General features: G+C 45.9%; 1 long non-coding RNA gene across 1 annotated transcript; it reads left to right on the top strand.

The window, feature by feature from the left end:
* The first annotated feature begins 11,784 nt into the window (after nt 1-11,784).
* Nucleotides 11,785-17,124, top strand: LOC142568156 (uncharacterized). Its single transcript, XR_012825374.1, has 3 exons — nt 11,785-12,187; nt 12,946-13,059; nt 15,419-17,124. It is a non-coding gene; the product is annotated as an uncharacterized LOC142568156 (long non-coding RNA).
* Nucleotides 17,125-20,545: the final 3,421 nt, after the last annotated feature.

Below are 20,545 nucleotides of genomic sequence, written 5' to 3'. Positions count from 1 at the left end.
CGCCATGAATCTAGGGCACGATGGCCTCCGAGATTTACGCGCGCCGGCCGGCTTTGCTCCGGCCGTCCCATTCGCCGGGCACCCTAGAAAAAGAAGTGTAATGCTACGCGCGCACCCGGCTACTTCAAGAGGGCGCTTTTAGCCGAGGCGTACTATGGCGCCAGCGGAGGCCATGGTAGGCGGCAGACCGCGCCAGGTCACAACATGCGCATGGGCTCTTTCTTTATTTCGCCTTTTGCAGAGCATTTTCACAGCCAAGGGGAACGAGCAGTGCCCAGATCTTCCAAATGCATTTATTTCGCCTCCTTTACGAAGTAAAGCACATCAAGTGCTCCATTTACCGAAATTAGATCAATGTAAGCATGCACCTTTGTCTGTGTTAGTATTACCTTATTTTATTGGTCTCTGCTTCTTCTCAGCATACAACATCCTGATGTAAGAAGTAATTCTGGCATGTTTCTATGCTCAAGAGATACTTGGATGGAAACTGGGCTGATTGTGGTCGATGGTGCATTCTGTGGTCCTAATTCGGCGAAACATCACCTTATTATTTGATCGCACACAGATATGGACGAGGTAAGGAAAAACCAAGTAAGGCTGCCTTCTCTGTTATCAGAAGCCCGTTTGAACGCTAAAGCTATCGGGGCCGTCAGCTGTCGCCCCGATTATCACTGTGCAATGACGGCTGGCAGCTCTGAAATATCTTAAAGCATTCTGATTCCTGACACCCGTTCGTGACTTATTGTATTATTTTGATAGTTGCATTATTATCTATGTATACGCAAGTCATTTGCGTCCTTTCAATCCTGCATGTGTTTCCAGAAGCTTAGCAAAAGCAAATAGTATCTGCTGTAAGCCTAGTTAGCGCGGGAATGAGCCCACTTGTTAAAATCGCAATTGCAATCGGAAAAAATTTCAAAGGGAAACTGGTCACACCAGCCAGTTGGTTCGACTCCATCTTGATATAGGAATTCTGGAGAAGATGCCTTTCCTCATTTGGATTTATTGTCACCTCCACCTTGCGAACTAACGCGCTGAGCTCAAACGGAAATGGAAAGTGAGCATGCTGTTTGGATCGCACCGCTGGTACGATCTGTTGGGAACTCGGCGCTGACGCCCGTGGATGTACCTGGGTCGCAAGCCCCAAGGGTAGCGTTGGCCTGGCGGCCTGGGGTACAACTGGAAGCATCCGAAGGTCCCGGCAAAGCATGAGTCGACTGGTAACAACAAAACAACTCGTTTATTTTAACATCGCAAAGAGTTGGCGGTCAGGTTGACCGAAGTAGAGAGACGGGAGAGCACTTTACTCAACAGAAGAAATCGGAGCCCTCCTTTTGGCGTCCGGGGGCAGCTGTTTTTATACTCTCGCAGTTGAGGGCAAGAAGGAACCCCTCAAAAGACGAGCACGTGAATGTACAATGGGCTAATGGTGACGCACACTGTCGTAGCGCTGCCGTAGCACCATGTCGAGCACAATATCGTAGCACCCTGTCGTAGCGCTGCCGGTCGGGCACAATGACTGTAATGAGAGGATGATCCCTGCTTTCGCATCGCCTGGTTCAGGCACAATGACTGGAAGGAGAGGGTGATCCTTTGCGGTCGCATCGCCGCAGTCGCGCCTGGAAACACCTGGCGATGAGCGTTGCGGCGACGACGATCGGGCCAAAAATGTCTGCCGCCCCGCCGCAGTCGCGCCGGCAAAACCACGTGTCGCAGGCGAAACGCAACAGACCGCCCCGCCGGGGGAAGGAGATCCCGATGGACAGGGGACTGCATCCGCTGTCCGGAGGGATGTCGCTCGATGATGCTCATAACCGAAGTCGGGCGTCCCTCGACGTTTCTTGAGCGCAGCGCACAGAGAAGGCCTCGTTCTCTTGTTCAGGTTCGCACGGGACACTGCAAAGTGACTTCGGGAGAGTTCACATTTTTGTTCTCGTTCCCGGCAAGCGTTAGAACTACGCTGAAACTCAACCGCTCAGTCAGCAAGCACGGCACAACCCTCACTAAGCCCTGCCAGGCTCTTTCCCCTTTTTATACCACTGCCTAGTTCCTTACAGTAGTCTAGCATCACTCAGAACGCGTCCACAAATTGGAAAATTGCACTAGAAAGCATATCATCACTTTGAAACACTAAACAAAAGCAATATGTTAAAAAAAATCCTGCCTCAGGAAGAAAAACATCAGTAACAAACAATTTTTGAGGCTGATTCCTACGTTAGGGGCTTCGACTTAAGCCATCGGCGTTACCGTTGAGACTCCCCTTTTTGTAACGCACCTCAAAGGAATATTGTTGTAAAGCGAGGCTCCAGCGCAGGAGGCGGCCATTTTTGGGAGAGATGGTCTGCAGCCATTGGAGAGGGCAGTGATCCGTCTCAATGATAAACCTCGAGCCGGCTAGATAGCATGACAATTTCTGAACGGCCCACACGAGACATGCACACTCTTTCTCGGTGGCGCTATACGCCTGCTCACGACTGGTCAGCTTACGACTAGCATACAGGACGGGGTGTTCTACTTCTCCCTTTTCCCGTTGGCACAGTACAACGCCCATGCCTCGCTCACTAGCATCGCACTGAACAATGAACCCTTTTGTATAGTCTGGCGATCGTAGCACAGGCTGGTTTGTTAGGGCACTCTTTAGGGCGCTAAAAGCTCTTTCCTTTGTCTCGTCCCAGACGACTGTTTGAGGCTCTGTCTTTCTTAGAGCATCCGTCAGGGGAGCCGCGATATCAGAGTACCTAGGGATGTACCTCTGATAGTAGCCGGCGACACCTAAGAACGACCGAATATCGGTCTTTGTGCGCGGTTGCGGAAAGTCTCGCACAGCGGCCACTTTTATTTCAGAGGGGCGGCGACGACCCTGACCAATCACGTGACCGAGGTAGACAACCTCGGCCTGTGCTAACTGGCACTTAGGAGCCTTTACTGTCAAGCCCGCTTCGCGCAGGCGGGTTAGCACTGCCCGCAAGTGTGTCATATGCTCAGACCAGGATGCGGAGAATATCGCTACGTCGTCTAGATACGGTAAAGCGAATTCTTGCTGTCCCCGCAACACTTTATCCATGAGGCTTGAAAAACAGTATGGCGCGTTCTTCAAACCAAAACTCAACACTTTAGGACGGAATGTTCCCATTGGTGAAATGAACGCCGCATACCTACTAGCCTCTTCTGTAAGTGGAACCTGCCAATAACCCCTGACAAGATCTAGGGTGGAAATAAACTGAGCGCTACTAACTTTCTCAAGGCGCTCCTCGATGTTAGGGATCGGATAAATTTGATCCTTAGTGATGGAATTAAGCCTGCGGTAGTCGACGCAAGGACGAGGTTCCTTGCCCGGTACCTCAACTAAAATCAAAGGGGAGGTATAATCACTCTCACCTGCCTCAATAACACCGAGCTGTAGCATTTTCTTTACCTCAGCCTCCATAATATCGCTCTGGCGGGGTGACACCCGCTACGCCTTGGATCGTACTGGCTCTGGGGAGGTAAGTTCTATATCATGAGTAAGTACAGAAGTCCTACCAGGCCTCTCAGAGAACAGACCTTGAAACTCTTGTAATAGCTGGTGCAGTTCGGTTTTCTGCTCGGGCGACAGCGGTGCTTTACTGATAAGGTCACTAATGACTTGACCGGTGTCTTCCCTGTTCGTCACTGAGCCTAGTCCCGGAAGCTCGACCGGAAGCTCTTCAGGAACGTTTACCATCATGCACACCACTGCTTCCCTTTGTCTATAAGGTTTGAGCAGATTACAGTGGTAAACTTGCTGTGCTTTCCGCTTTCCTGGCAGACTTACCACGTAGTTAACGTCCGACAGTTTCTGAACAATTCGTGCTGGGCCCTCCCACTGCACGTCTAGTTTGTTGTTTAGCGATGTGCGCAATATCATGACCTCATCGCCCACCTCAAAACGACGGGCCCTGGCTGTCCGATCATAATAAACCTTGGCCCTCTGCTGGGCCTTTGTCATTGCTTCACCTGACAACTCCTGTGCCCTTCTTAAGCGTTCGAGGAGCTTAAGTACGTACTCCACCACGACTGGGTCGTCGCCCCTGCCTTCCCATGATTCTCGAAGCATGCGAAGCGGAGACCGAAGCGAGCGACCGTACACCAGTTCAGCTGGCGAAAACCCCGTAGCTGCATGCGGCGCGGTCCTTAAAGCAAACATCACCCCAGGCAGACACAGCTCCCAGTCAGTTCGATGTTCAAAACACAACGCTCTCAACACGCGCTTCATGACGGAGTGGAGCTTCTCAACGGAATTCGACTGTGGGTGGTACACTGAGCTGTGTAGCAGCTTTACCCCACACCTTTCGAGAAAAGTTGTCGTCAAAGCGCTAGTAAACACTGTGCCCTGATCTGATTGGATTTCCGCAGGAAAACCAACTCGCGCAAATATGGACAGTAGTGCATTAACTATCTCAACTGAGCTGAGTTCTTTAAGCGGCACTGCTTCAGGGAACTTTGTCGCTGGGCAGATCACAGTCAAAATGTGTCTGTACCCCGTGGCTGTTACCGGCAGAGGTCCCACTGTATCAATAACGAGCCGTCTAAAAGGCTCCGTAATGATAGGTACCAATTTCAACGGCGCCCTCGATTTGTCCCCTGGTTTGCCCACCCGCTGACAGGTGTCACATGACCTCCCGAAGTGGTCTGCGTCCCGAAAACACTCTGGCCAATAGTACTCTTGCAAGAGACGGTCCTTAGTTTTCTTAACTCCTAGGTGTCCGGACCACGAACCCCCATGTGACAAGCGCAACAGATCCTGACGATAGCATTGAGGCACGACCAGCTGATCGAACTCCACTCCTCGGCGGTCTAGATACTTCCGGTACAGGACTCCACCTCTTTCCACAAAACGCGCAGTTTTCCTGGCGATACCTTCTTTGACATTGCAGCGTATGTTTTCTAGGCTACCATCCTTCTTTTGCTCGGCTATCAAAGCCGACCGGCTGACTTTTAGCAACCTATTAAGTCCGTCTGACGTAGGCGCGATGAGCAAATCAGTAGATAGCTCTTCTAACTTTCCCGTGTCGGGCGTTTCCTCTCCAGTATCTGGCGCCTTTAACGTTACAGACTCAAGTTTATTCAGTTCGGGCGTGCTCTGAATATCAGCTTGCTGCGCCTCTGACCCTTTTTCGTTGTTTGATAACGTCGGCCCCGCAACTACCGCCTTTGCAGCGAGCTCCCGAACCTTCGATCTGGTTAAGGCCTGAACACTAGCTTCACCAAACAAAAGCCCCTTCTCGCGCAGGAGGTGATCGGACCTGTTTGAAAATAGGTACGGGTACTGGGGTGGCAGCATAGATGACACTGCCGCCTCCGTCTCAAGCGCTCCGAAAGGTCCTTCAGTAAGCACTTTTGCTACCGGCAGACACACGCTATGAGCTTCCACGGCTTGCTTGATCCATGCGCACTCGCCCGTGAACATATGGGGTTCTACGTAAGACGGGTGAACTACATCCATCGTAGCTGCGGAATCGCGAAGCACTCGGCACTCTTTCCCGTTCACGAGGAGGTCTCGCATGTAAGGCTCGAGAAGCTTCATGTTCTCGTCAGTGCTGCCTATTGAAAAAAACACAACTTTTGGTGTTGTTTCCGGACACTGCGCCGAAAAGTGACCCGGCTTCTGGCACGTATAACAAACGCGCGCTTGCCTCATCTCGAACCGCTTTCTGCGTTCGGCTTCGGCTGCCGCCGTCTCCTTAGGTTCGGTCGCACTGCTTCCACTCGCATCCGCACTACGCGTGTTCCCCTTTGCTCTCATGGGTGGGAACTTCGGCCTCTCAAACTTCGAGCCAAATTCACCCTTTTGACCGTCCTTAGCTCCGCGAGCCCGACGCGTCACAAACTCCTCGGCTAGCTCAGCGGCTTTAGCCACCGTACTAACGTCTGGCCTATCCAAGACCCAGTATCGCACGTTCTCCGGTAACCGACTATAAAACTGTTCTAGCCCGAAGCACTGCAGAACTTTATCGTGGTCACCAAACGCTTTCTCTTCTTTGAGCCACTCCTGCATGTTCGACATAAGCCTATACGCAAACTCTGTATATGACTCACTTTTGCCTTTCTCATTTTCCCGAAACTTCCGACGGAACGCCTCCGCAGACAGCCGGTACTTTTTTAGCAGACTCGATTTCACTGTGTCGAAGTCCTCTGCCTCCTCTCTATCCAAGCGAGCGACTACGTCGGCCGCCTCGCCGGGTAACAAAGTGAGCAAGCGCTGTGGCCACGTTTCCCGAGAGAACCCCTGCTTCTCGCACGTTCGCTCAAAGTTAACCAGGAACAAACCAATGTCCTCTCCAAGCTTAAACGGCCGCATCAGGTCAGTCATTTTGAACAATACGCGTTCTCCTGCACCGTGTGCCTGACTTCCATTACGAGCGCGTTCCATCTCTACCTCAAGACGCTTCATTTCCAAAGCGTGTTGACGGTCACGCTCTTGTTGCTCTCGCTCTTTCTGTTCTTTACGTTCACGCTCTTCTTTTTCTTTCTGTTCTTTACGTTCACGCTCTTCTCTTTTTGCAGTCTCCCTCTCTTCAATGGTCTCAAGGCATTCCGACAGCTCGTCATCCTCAGCCTCTAACTCAAGAATAGCCTTTAGCAGTTCTGGTTTTCTGAGTTTGTCCGAGACATCCAGACCCAACTCTCTTGCAAGCTCCAACAATTTCGGTTTGCGCAACGACTTCAAATCCATGGCTGCTCTGAATGCTGCTTTCTCTACTGCTTACTATTGTCTTGCCGCAAACTAACCCGGCAGCAACGACAACCACAAATACCAGCTCTGTTTCTAACACTAACAAAAGCCTGGCAAAGCTCAGAAGAAGAAAGTCCCGCACTCACCAAACCTCGCAGGCAGGAATTCCGCGCAGTCGTTCCGCTGCAGGCAACCAGTCGTCACACAGGGCTCGTTGCACTGCTCCCGGATCGTCGTTGAGCTGCTCAGCATACAGTCAACTGCATCTCTTCGCTGCTGGCCTCCGTTGTCGCGATCCCACCGCTGCCACCAGATGTTTTGATCGCACCGCTGGTACGATCTGTTGGGAACTCGGCGCTGACGCCCGTGGATGTACCTGGGTCGCAAGCCCCAAGGGTAGCGTTGGCCTGGCGGCCTGGGGTACAACTGGAAGCATCCGAAGGTCCCGGCAAAGCATGAGTCGACTGGTAACAACAAAACAACTCGTTTATTTTAACATCGCAAAGAGTTGGCGGTCAGGTTGACCGAAGTAGAGAGACGGGAGAGCACTTTACTCAACAGAAGAAATCGGAGCCCTCCTTTTGGCGTCCGGGGGCAGCTGTTTTTATACTCTCGCAGTTGAGGGCAAGAAGGAACCCCTCAAAAGACGAGCACGTGAATGTACAATGGGCTAATGGTGACGCACACTGTCGTAGCGCTGCCGTAGCACCATGTCGAGCACAATATCGTAGCACCCTGTCGTAGCGCTGCCGGTCGGGCACAATGACTGTAATGAGAGGATGATCCCTGCTTTCGCATCGCCTGGTTCAGGCACAATGACTGGAAGGAGAGGGTGATCCTTTGCGGTCGCATCGCCGCAGTCGCGCCTGGAAACACCTGGCGATGAGCGTTGCGGCGACGACGATCGGGCCAAAAATGTCTGCCGCCCCGCCGCAGTCGCGCCGGCAAAACCACGTGTCGCAGGCGAAACGCAACAATGCATAGGTCAACAAACTCACTTATGAGTCCACTCATTCAGCCTCACTCAAACTTACACTCACCCGTAAGTGTGACAGGCTGACTGAGTAGAATTTTGCTGAGTGTGAGTCCGAGTGAGTCGTAAGCAAAAAAATAAATGTTCTGGTTATTTTATGACTGTATGGCGACTTGGAAAAAAGGCATCGCTAAAATACTTGCGATGGCCGCAACGTCAAACCCTTATCCAAGCCACGCGCACCGCCGCCTTATCGGCAACACAATGCTCGCACGTAAACTGTGAACTTCACACGTCCTTTCCACCCACACGCGTGCACACGTACGCACATGCGAGCTTGACGTACGCGCCTGTATTTCCTCTCCAGAGCGGACGCAGCCCTGCGGCTCTGGGCCCTGCGGCTAGGCACACAGCCATAGAGATACTTGTAAAGAGCGGACATTCCCGTACGGCCCTGTGGCGAAGCTACCCTTATGAAAATGGATTTAGAGTTCCTTTAGAACTCCTAATGAGTTCCTATGGAGTCAAAAGGGACTCTATAGGAACTCGCGATCTATAGAGTCGTCTGCATAGAATCTCTATAAGAAGTCTATAGAAACCTTTCTATAGAAACAAGTCATTTCACACACAATAGATGTGCAATAGAGGGTGTATTGACGTCCTATGTACTGAATTCTATAAAGTAATTTTTATAGAATGTCTTTAAAACTTCTAACGCGACCTGTCTATAGAATGGCTCTCCATTCGTTCTCTATAAATGTTCTATAGAGAGTGTATTGATATCATATGTACTAAATTCTATAAAATAATGTCTATAGAAAGTTTTTAACACTTCTAATGCGGCTTTTCTATAGACTGACTCTCCATTCACGCTCTATAAGCAGTCTATAGAGGGTTTATTGTCATCATATGTACAATATTCTATAAAATAATGTCTATAGAAAGTTTTTAACACTTCTAATGTGGCTTGTCTATAGACCGACTCTCCATTCACCCTCCATAAATGTTCTATAGAGGTCGTATTGACATTTTATGTACCATATTCTATAGAAAAATTTTTATTGAACGTTTTCAGAAACGTTCTATAGAGGTCGTATTAACATCTTATGTGCCAAATTCTACAGAAAAAATGTTTATAGAACCTTTTCAGAACTTCTAATGCGGCCTGTCTATAGAATGGCTCTACATCCACCATAATAATTCTATAGAGGTCGTGTTGACATCTTATGCACCAAATTCTATAGAAAAATTTATAGAACGTTTTCGGAACTTCTAATGCGGCCTGTCTCTGACTGGCTCTCCATTCCCGTTCTAAAAATGTGCCATCCTATGGCATATGTACTGAGTTCTATAAAGGAACGTTTATAGGACATTAAAGAAGCTAAAGTGCGGCCTGTCTAAGAACGGCTCTATATTTTCACTCTATAAACAGTACCCAGTATCCAGTGCATCGCCGGATTATGGGTCCAGTGCCGCGCGCTGGATGCATGGGGCGCTGGGCAAGCGCGGCGTACTGGGAGGCGCTCGTTACTGGTGCGAAAAACAGCTCTAGCGCGTTAAATACGCGGTGCCTAGACACCGTATGTATTTTTTGAATAGAGAAAGCAACAGAGAGCGTTTCAGTGCAATGAAAAACGAAAAAAAGAACATGTAAAAACTGAAGTGCTCTGACCAGGATTCGATCGTCGCACCTGCAGATCCCCAGCCCGGATCACTACCGCTACGCCACGCCAGCATACGAACACAGGCGGATAATTTAGCATACCAAAATCGAGAAGCACTTTTAGTTTCACAGAGAGAAGTCTTGCACAGACGTGGTAGATGCGTTATCGCCCAGCAACTAAAACTCACGCCTGTACCACAAAGAAAATTTTGCTTTCCGTATTCAATAGTGTGCTCGGAAGTGCCATAACATCGACTTTCACTTGCGATTGGTATTTTAACTTCGAAAAAAGTCCTAAATGAACCACCGACCCGGGACGCTGCATGAATGGGCTGTTACTGCCGATTTCGATAGCCGTTTCTTGTTCTTCACGCGAGGGGTATGCTATGTTTTCTTAGTTCAGTGATGTCTTTCAGTCTACACGTCTGTCTAGTCATATATATTCGTCAGAGAAGCGCAGGCTAGTGCTGGGAGCCTTCGGCGACAGCACATATATCTGCGTTTATGACGCGTCACATCGGCGCTCCTCACTTCTTGTGCTGGCACTGTAGACATGAAAAAATTGTTTATTTAAAAGCACCGATGCGAAATCTGAAATATAAAGTAATTTATCCTTATTAGACTCCTTGATCCTTGAGGTTAGACGCGCCGATAGCGTGCAGACGGACTCGGCGGATACGCTATGCCTAAGCTTCGGTGGGGACTGATCTCGGCGCGGGTAGCTGGCGAAAGCTAAAATGTGTTTATTTGAGCCTCAGAACTCTTTTTAGTACAATAGGGAAAGTGGAAGCGCACGAATCGCCTCAGCCTTGTTATCGGTGCGATAATATCAAGCAGCGGTAGGCTTCGAACTCGGGGTCTGTTCGAGCGCGTCTGAACGACTTCTGGATTTCATGTCCACTCCACAACACTGCGACAATGGCGATAACTCCCAATCATATGTTACGTGCGAACTACTAAAAAAGCGGCGTCCTCTGCGTTTGCATGGTTTCGTTCAAGAATTTAGCTATCCGTCTTGTCAAAAGGCAAAATGCAAAAAACGAAAGTGATTTTCATTGTCACATGTGCAGGAATAAACAAGGCAGCTCACGCACCTTTATTCCATGCTGCGACACGAAATAGTTCTATGACCCTAAGATATAGCGTTATTTAGGACAAGAGACTAGTATGAAGTGATGAAATTGTATAAAGCATTTAATATTCAGCAGCGCTCGTCCTTGCGCACTGGAGCCAGCGCGGCACAAACACAACCAGCGCAGTTTCCAATGCGACCGTCTCTTCCAGTGTGACCCAGCATTGCCCAGCTCTTATCCAGCGTTCTCACTGGTCTCGAGTGAGTCCCAGCGAGGGCCAGCGTACCCAGTGCGATCCAGTGCTTAAAAAAAAAAAAACAATAACAACGCGCTGATTTCACACTGGAAGGCACTGGAAGACGCTGGTTCTTGCAATCGGCATTTCCGAGGTTTTTTACTATGAAGTAAGAGCATCGTTAAAAAGACACTCATTGACGAAGGCAAACATCACACTAATCGAAATTAGGAAAACCAAAGAAATATAACGGAAGCGCGCATTGTGGTTTATATCGCATATGCAGGTGAATCACAAAGATGTATACCAAAAACACTAAGCAAAACTGCGCCTTAGCAATCGCGTCATATCTATTTGCTGGCATGCAGTGACTGCAGCACTTGGGGCGGAAACACATCGAACGCCGCCGCACATTTCTGGCACACACCACTCAAATGCGACAAATGCACGCTGCAGAAACGATTTTTTTTTTTTAAGGAATCTTGAAAAGTCACGGACCACATGAGTGCGATCCGCGCATGATAAGCACATCGCCACGAAAGCAAGATAGGGAACACATAAGCGTAACCTGTGCCTCACGGGTAAAATTAAAAATCATCGTATATAAATTATGTTGCTGTGCGACGGACACAAGCGCACGGAAACATCACACACTGCACATGTGTACCTCCGAGGTTGTGTGGACAATTTCTGGGCTACATTTAAACGACAGCAGGAAGTTACTTCAATGAGAAACGAAGTGAGGGCGCATGTAGTGCAGGTAACGGCTGCGCATAAAGTCAGTTAGGGTTTTAAGGCCAGTGACCGAGGTTGAAATCGTTAAAATCACACCCCAGCAATAGCTTACGCAGGGTAAATTGCCCGGATCTTGAAGGCCATGCTTTTTGCTGACTACATGTGGCATAAGCGATTCAAAAGCAAGAATACTGCATGTAATTTATTTCTGGCCTAAACTATAGCACACAATATGAGCATGTCAATGTTTCTTCTTGTCTAGCAACATATGTATGTAGTTCGGCCCAAAACGGCACAAAACCTGCTGTAGTGGGTATTATTGTAGGAATCACGGAGGCCACAACAGCCGCACTATTATACAGACGGCGCTGGCAGCGCCGGTATTTTCGTATTCAACGCGTCAGGTAGAATACGAAGATACGGCGTGTTGTAATTGCTCCGTCTTCAACGGTTGTTGTGCGAGCTGCATCGATGTGTTTGTTTGATCGTGTGTTATTAGGTTTGCTGTAATGAAATGAGACGTAGTTCGCGAGCACGAAAGTGCCAGAAGATGGCTTGAGTCTCGCTGTAAGCACGCCGTATGCGTGGCGCGCCAGCTAAATGTGGACCAACGATTTTCATGCCGTGGAGTGCGTTCCCTTTGTCTCCGCTGGTTGTCGTGGAAAGCTCGGTGGACGGCGCAAAGAAGTAATGCGTATTATTAGCGTGCCTCAGCTCGTCCACTACCCAGCGGCTTGTTTGCTGCAAGTAACATCGCAGACGCATCACTGGAAACTTGGAGAGCGCCTTTCGACCTCGCCGTACTGTTGAAACGGTAAGCAATCGTGCTCGCCAACTACACGTGCGTTCATCCGTGTTGTGTGTGCTTCCCGTGTGTGTATAGAGTGCCTTGCGAACGTAGCAAGTGGAACACCCACGTCAACAGTGAACCCTGTGCTGATACTTGCTACGCGCTGGTTGTAAAAATTGTGTACGCAACTCTATTGCTACAGTGCGGAATTGATAATCCTGATAAGCGTTTGCTTCCGCTGAGAAAAGTTTCGGAAATCGTGTTCACCTTGTGCAGCTGTGCGTGAGCTCCCGCCTGTCTGCTAAAGTTGCATAGTAACGGCCCGTCTACCTCTTCATCGATTCTTTCTTCAATGACGTTTCCTCACTTATAAATGCTTCGACGTTGTGCACAATCTCTGCTTACGAGGTTTTTGGCTAACGAACAGTTCTAGGGAAAAAATGTAAGCCAATCACAGCTTGCTACTAGTACAGCTTTATTTCCAAGACAAGATTTGTTGACATAACTGACTTAACTAAACATGACAGGGGAACGTTGCCTATACTAAGTAATGCAAAAAACATTAAGATTAGATTGTAATCTGCTGCTGCGGCGCGTCCAAAACTTTATTTGATGTAGAGGTCCCTATTGTCATGACATTCGATAATTTCAAGCATTTGCTCTCTTTCCACATTAGTGCAGACATTGTTTTCATGACCCTTTTAGGTGCTGATTGCATGTTTTCACGATATCACAGCTTTATTGTGCCACTGCTATAAGCTAACATAGACCTCATTTTGTAGTGGCGAGGCCGTGACCCACAACATAAACTACAAGATCGAGGAGCCCCCAGAAATGCAGACCCTGTGGATATATGGCTGCAGCAGCATGGCGTGTGATCTGGATGGTCATGTCAGGTGTGTATGAAATGTATGTGTTCCAAAAAGGGGGCTTGGTGTCATTCATGGTGAATTTTGTCAACACATTCCATACTGCAGCTTACTAAAGAGACTAAATATTTATGCAACCTTATTGAACTTGCTACCTATTTGTGTGCATAGCCATTATGCCCACATTATTGTGTTCTGTATAAAACTATACCTTACCTTTCCTGATGTTTAGTATTTCTTTTGCGTAAGTTGCTTACCTGCAAGTTAAATATAATTTTTGCTTTGTACGTAGTGTATTTATGACTTTTTATTGTGGTTTTATTCTTTGAAAACTATTTCCTATGCTGTACCCCTTATTTGCATAATTTTTTTTCTGTTTGTGCTACAATCTCGTGCAGTTTTCTGTGCATGTAGGAATTCGAAGTGTAGTGGACTAAATATGTCACAGGTCTAAGCACGTAGTGTGCACACCTTTGTTTATTATTGATATCTTTACAGTTACTTCTCTGTTCCCTTAGTAACAGCCACTGCGAAATACACATTTGGTGAGCTTTAATTTCTTGAAAATTAATATGATGGTCAGTATTTCCTATGCTGCATTTACTTCAGTAGTACATAGGCACAGACTGATATGGATACCTTGTGACCTACACAGGATGCCTTTTTTGTTTGTTGCTCACCCACATGTCTTACTATATATGTGGTATGCCTCATCGATTTCACTTGTCAATTTTTACAGTGGATGAAAACAGATGAACGATTGTAATCCAAAATGAAGCCCCGTTGTGGAAATGTACGGCCAAGTTGGATGACCATACTGGTCTTTTGAATGAAATATGGTGGTCTCTTATACACATAGATACCGGCCAGTTTGCCCTATGTACACTTGACCACATGTGAAAGGGATACAGTACGCTGCCTGTGACACACACGCCAATTTTGGTGGTATCTTTCACCGAGCAAGCCTCCCTTGCCTGCTTGCCTTTCTCAATTCTCTTGCACACTGCTGTGCATATAGGCACCCCGACAAGAAAGGCTTGCTTAGATACCACTAAATTTGTCTTGTGTCTGTCAGAGGTAGTGTAGTCTATTCTTGTGATCATGTGTATATTTGGTCAAATGTACATGCAGCAGATTGGCCGGTGCCTCAACACGTGCCTAAGACAGCACCATAATTCACTCCCCGGATCAGTATGTTCGTCCCACTTGACCATGCACCGATGGGACTGGGGTTGCACGCCAGATTAGACTGTTAATCTGTTTTGTTCAGCTGCAACAACCAATTGACCAACAAATTCGCTGAGGAATGCCACATAAAAAGACTGGGTCACAATCTGTTTACTGAATTGTCTGCAACCTTCGTAGGAACAAATTTGTTTGTTGCAACTAGTTTTAGGCACGTTATTTCTTGTTAAATTTTCTGCTTGACCTACAGAGCAGTTATGCAATCAATTTTCAAAGAGACATGATTAGTATAATTTTTGTTTTCTGTTTTTCACATGCCATGTTGCAAGAAGGACCCTTTTTAATTAAAACTGAATTAACTTTTCAGTTGCAATTGGGAAGTCTTATCATTGCGTTTAGGATACATATCAGTGTACATACCTGTACTAGATTAGAAACTAATTGTTTCAATAACTCAAAAAGCACGAATATACTGTGTCCATTGTATCTGACAGTGACACTGCGACTGTGTTCCAAATACCACTAATTGGCCATTATCCATCATAATTTGCGAAAACAACTTAAAACATTATTGTTCCCCATACAATGGATACTTACATGCATCATCATGATTGCTCAAGCTCCATGTGAGAAATTTATTATTGGCATATTAAGCATAGTACATACCAACTATGGCTAGCAGTGGATGGAATATTAATTTTGTCTACCGCTCAGCAATCGAAGCCAGCAGGTCATTCCCTTCTTTTCAAAAAATTTGTTTCCTATGCACAGTGTGACGTCTGTATAGGACTCTTAGCTCATGGGTGTTCCTGCTTGCTTATCTTATAAATGGGGAATGTGTTGTCATTGCAAGATGAGATTAAGGTGTGACTAGGCTGTTGTCGTTTGGAGATGCTTTTTGTCATCAGCAATGATATTCTACTGCCAGGCACATTGGCCCAGTGCTGATGTCACAGTATCTTGGGAAAGTAAAGATATTGTCAAAAATGATTCTCAAAAGAACTGCCGCTTTTTGGCAGAGTGGTGGGGAAGTGGGGTGGTCTGCCACTTTTCTGTTAAAATTTTTTTCTGAAATACTGAAATGAAACTTAGCATAATGCTACAACTATATAGATATTTGTGGCATATTTGTGCCTGCTAATACATTATGGCTGAATGTTCATTACACCTTTTGAAAATTAATTTCAATTGTATTTTCCAGGCTCCAGCGTCGCCGTTACTAGACGGACCAAATGAGGCCAAAAACTAGCCTTTCCTCGATCCTTTCCTGGGAAGTGAAATAGCAGGTGATCATGTAAGAATGAACTTGCAACATGTGAGCAGTAGCCAAAGCTCCATACAGGTCATGCTGGTGGTGGAATGATAAGACAAACCGCAATATTTATTTGTTTACTTATTCACTTAATATTTATTTATTCATATCTCGTGAATACTGTGCAGTTCTTCAGCAAGGAATCAGATAAAATAAAGAAATATCATTGCATCAAATTAAACATGTTATTTCAAAAAGCATAATTCACGTAGCACAGTACCATGATAAAACATTCTCAGACAACTAGTCAGCTTTTGATACGAATTCATGAAAACTGCAAATTTTGAAGAAACAGAGCAGTAAGGTTAACAAATCTTACTCATAACTAAAAAATTAGATCACATTTCTGTTGGACATAATACCATAATTTAATCTGGCAAATTAGAGATACCATATGCTGCTCTAATATACAATCACTAATTTATGAGTAGATGTGCGAAACTCTCAAACATTGCAACAATTTCATGTAAGCTGTAAATTCATATATAAAGTATATATATTCATATATAAAGTATATATCTCTTTCTGGCACAGAGACGGGGATTAGTAAGCTTCGTGGTGTTATTTTTCTTAAACCTGCCAAATAGTTGTTCCTGCAACAAGTTGAATTCTCAAATGCCACAAACTTCAAATTAGTGCTGTGGTTGTCTCGAAAGTATTTCTGTATTTTGGATGTATTTGAGTAGGAAAATTTACAGAATTAACGAACTTGTGCTAGTTCTTCTTTATTTTTTTACACTTGCAAACTAAGTCCTTTTCCTTCAAGTTTTGCTATTTTCAGCAAATTTTAATAAATATTGATGGTTTTAATGTAAAACTATGATTTAAACATTTTTAAATGTATCAAACCTCATCAAATTTGATTCCATAGTTGCCGAGAAAAACTATTTTACTGTTTATGTGCATTGCATAGGAGCTCCTGAGCTAAATCTTTTTAGTCATTGTGTGTGTCGGTCTGGTTTGTATTTCTCACCCTAATTAGAATATTGGCTCTGATCTCAAAATTGTTTCCCTTACAACGAAATACAAGCTTTTAAACTGTACGATATATGCTGTACTGCTCTATGAAAACCACTGTTTGCCACATTTTTGCAGGGCCTGCCAGTGCTAATTTTACACATAAACATAGACTAATATGCTGTGTGGTTTCGGTATATGGTGTACTTATCTGTGAAAGCCATTATTTGCCACATTTTCGCAGCGACTGCCAGTGTTATTTTTGCACTTAAACAAACTAAAATGCTGTGTCGTTTCGTCAGGCTGACACAACATTGCAGTGCACATTCATATCAGTCTATTTTCAGGCTTTAGTATCCAACCGTTCAATGTGCACTGCTGGAACAGGCACTCCTTTTGCAGATTTAATGGTATGGTTTCTTGTCCTAGTCAAGCCTGTTATTGCCAGGTGTCAACTGTAATCAAGTCTGCCACTGATTCTTTTACCTCATGTTTCGCGTGTTTGCACCACCAGCTTGACCTGAGAAGCATGTTGGCAGCTACAGTTTGTGTGTTGCAAGTTCTAGTCTGAAGCGTGTATGTCACATATATGAAGTATGTATCTAGTCTGAAGTGCAATAAACATTTCAAACTGAATACTTTGTGGTTGTAGCACCAATTATTTTGCCACTGCATTTACTGTAGTCCTTATTGCCTACAGTAAAACTTTGGTAAATTGCAAGTTCTTTACACATATCGGCCTAGCTTTTATAGGCATTTGCTTGTAGGTACTCGAAAGCAACTGCATAGAAATATTCTATAGAATTTTGTCTTTAGCGTCTCTAAAGCAACTCGATAGAAATATTCTATAGAAATTTGCCTATAGCATCTCTAAAGCAACTCGATAGAAATATTCTATAGAAATTTGCCTTTAGCATCTCTAAAAAAACTCTATAGAAATATTCTATAGAAATTTGTCTTTAGCATCTCTAAAGAAACTCGATAGAAATATTCTATAGAAATTTGTCTTTAGCATCTCTAAAGAAACTCGATAGAAATATTCTATAGAAATTTGTCTTTAGCATCTTTAAAGCAACTCGATAGAAATGTTCTATAGAAATGCGTCTTTAGAGTTCCTATAAGAATGCGGTGGCCAAATAACTTTTGAAACTCTATAGGAAAATTCTATAGGCAATCAAAATAAACACAATAGAGTTCTATAGAGAACATTCAAAAGACTTTCTAAAAAACACATTAAAAATTTTTGTAAGGGTACTGCATTGTCGCCAGTGCCCTGAACGGCTGGTCAGATCGCTAATATTGTTTTCCGAGATTTGAGACGCTTGGTTTATCTCTGTTTTGGTTTCGGTCTTGATAACAATGCTTTCAATTCTGGTTTACCTTTGGCTGCAAAAATGTTCAATACGTCGTCTCTAGTGGAGCGCAAGAGCTTTAATATTTCAATTTTAAGCATGCCGTACAACAAGAAGCAATAAACTCGTGGATGGCAGACATTTTACTGGAAAAGCCACCAAGCTTCTCGAAGAACCAGCAAGGCTGAATCAGCTCATGCAGTCTGGAAAATATAATGCGATCAGGGCTCTGTTTATCGCAATTCTGTTACTGTTTCTGAGCCGCTTTTCTCAGTGGCACACAATAGAAAGCAGTGGTCCCATACAAAGAAAAAGTTTATTTTATTTCTTGTTTACATAGGAAATTGAACAGAAAAAGATACTGTATCACGCACTTGATACAACATTCACACGTCCACATCAATCGAAGACTGGCGATTGCGGCAGGTTTCTGTGGGCGGGTCGGGCTACGTCTTGCTTCATGCCATATCATGACGGTGAAATGCACAGAAGAAAGCAAGCCCCGATACCAGCTGGCGAAACTGCCTTGAAACTGGCTGCTTTGGTGGCTTTGGTAAGCTAGCTTTGAACTGGCTCACAAAATTATAAACACATTTATATAACCCGCGAGTTTTGAAATATAATGCTTTTCCTGCACATCACGGTATTTTGCAGAGACATTCCACTTCTACGTAATCACTAGAATGTAGCGAGTGCATGTCTGCAGAAAGAAAAGAGAAACAGACTCCAGCATGCGCTTTGACCCTCGTACACCTTGAGCAGTCATTTCCAAATCAGTAACAAGTCATAAAGCAGCGCAAAAACATTATTTTCTCGTCTCATCCAAGCCGCGGCAAGAGTACTAGAGCGCTGAATGTCTCCCCAATGACTCGGTTGCGAGCGCCGCGGCACGGAGCCGGCTCCCCATGTCCACCTCTCACATTACGCTCTCTCCGTGCGATTGGGACGGTCGAAGGAAAGCCAGCCACCTCGCGCAAATTTCGGAGGCCATGAGGCCACGCGCATGCTTCGCAGTGGTGGCGCTAGATGGCGTCGACTGTTCTTAAGAAAGCGCGAAAGGGGAGTCCCACTGGAGTACACAGCCCATACATAACTCTTTCCGATGGTGGCAATACATTTTGTCGCTTTATTGATTCAATGGTAACGCATTACTGTCGAAAATCATCGTGAGATGAGTTCTGTCACAATTTTTCGTCGTTGTAGAGCGGCACATTTCCAGTGGCACATACTTAGTTGCCCAAGTTGTCATCAAAGACCTTCATTGAAGAAAGGCACACACCTACTGGCACATACCGAGTGACCCAAATTGGCATCGAAGAGGTTCATTGGAGACCATCACAGACCGAGTGGCACATACCAAGTCCCGCGTCTACCGAGACCATGTCAGCGCCGAAGAGCGGCACGTGTGTACACATTGCCACATACTCAGCTACCCAATTTGGTCCGATGGTTGGCTTCAAACCCTGCTGCTTCTGCACAGCAGACCGATGCGCTACCCATTCCACTACTGGCTACCGTGTGACTCAGGTAAGCGTGAAACGGTTACATAGAAACACAAAAACATACGAGTACATAGTATCTACTCCGGCGACGGCTGCGTATGGGGCGTCTGGGATCGGAAGCACGGGCCCTATCTTGAAAAGGGGATAGGTTTCGTCATGTTGGTGATTCAGCGTTATGCCGAGTACATAGCGTAGTAAGAACACAGGACCAGTCTATAAGGGACACCGCTTGTGCCGTCAAGACCTGTTCGTTGTTCTTACTGCGCTATGTATTCAGCCTATCTTGAAAGTAATCTGCGTTGGGTACGTAGTCTAGCAGGGCCGAAGGGTGATGGCGTCGTGTGCGCTGTGTTCTCACTGCTTAGTTCTCGTTGAAGCAAGAGGTACCGCGAAATACAATTCGCTCGCTGATGCAGCCGCTCTTGCTCATGCCTGTATTTTGACAGCGAGTGTCCGCGATCATCCAGGGAGATGTGTTCCGGTTCCCTTCTGCGTGCGCGGCACCATGCTTGTTAATTTAGTTAATAAACTAATGTTTGCTAGTTTATCTGGCCAATAAAACAACTATCCTTACTTCGAATAGCTGTCTAAAATTTCATATCGCAATCGATGCCTCCCCTTGCCGGCGAAACGGCGACTTTTGGATGACTTCTGTGTTTACAAATATTCATTATTATGAGCTTTCCCCGCGATATATTCAGACCTTTTCTCTGTAACATATCGAAGAAAAACAGCCAGTGCGTGTTTTATTACAATAACGGTTCTTCAGCCACTTGGCACGGGTTACCGTCGAAGCGCACGTATATTCTCCATCGCGTTTACGCGAAACTTTGTCTATACAGCTTTCACTAATTTATGTATAATAACAGCATAATAGTAGATGTCTGTATAGAAGAACACTGCCGCAAATGCTTTTAAACGTATGAAAAATTACAACGTCTCATGCGTGGCGTAAGTAGCTGTACGGATTTATTTTTCATTGGTGGTCTGCATAGAGGTGGCATTACAGCAGTCTCCCAAAGAAGCATCCAGAACTGCTTTGATCGACAAAGGAAACGGTACAACAAGGGCCACAAGCATGGCCGCTTGTTGCGGTGGCGTGCGCATGCGGAGAATGGGGTTGGGCGGATACGCGCCGTCTCTATGTGTGCGCAAAAGGCGTGGGGGGGGGGGGTGGAGTGATCGCGCGGTAGGGGGTAGGATGC

Source organism: Dermacentor variabilis, unplaced genomic scaffold (genome assembly GCF_050947875.1).
Source record: "Dermacentor variabilis isolate Ectoservices unplaced genomic scaffold, ASM5094787v1 scaffold_17, whole genome shotgun sequence".
In the NCBI taxonomy this organism is placed as follows: Eukaryota; Metazoa; Arthropoda; class Arachnida; order Ixodida; family Ixodidae; genus Dermacentor; species Dermacentor variabilis.
This window is presented reverse-complemented; position numbering and strand designations above follow the sequence as displayed.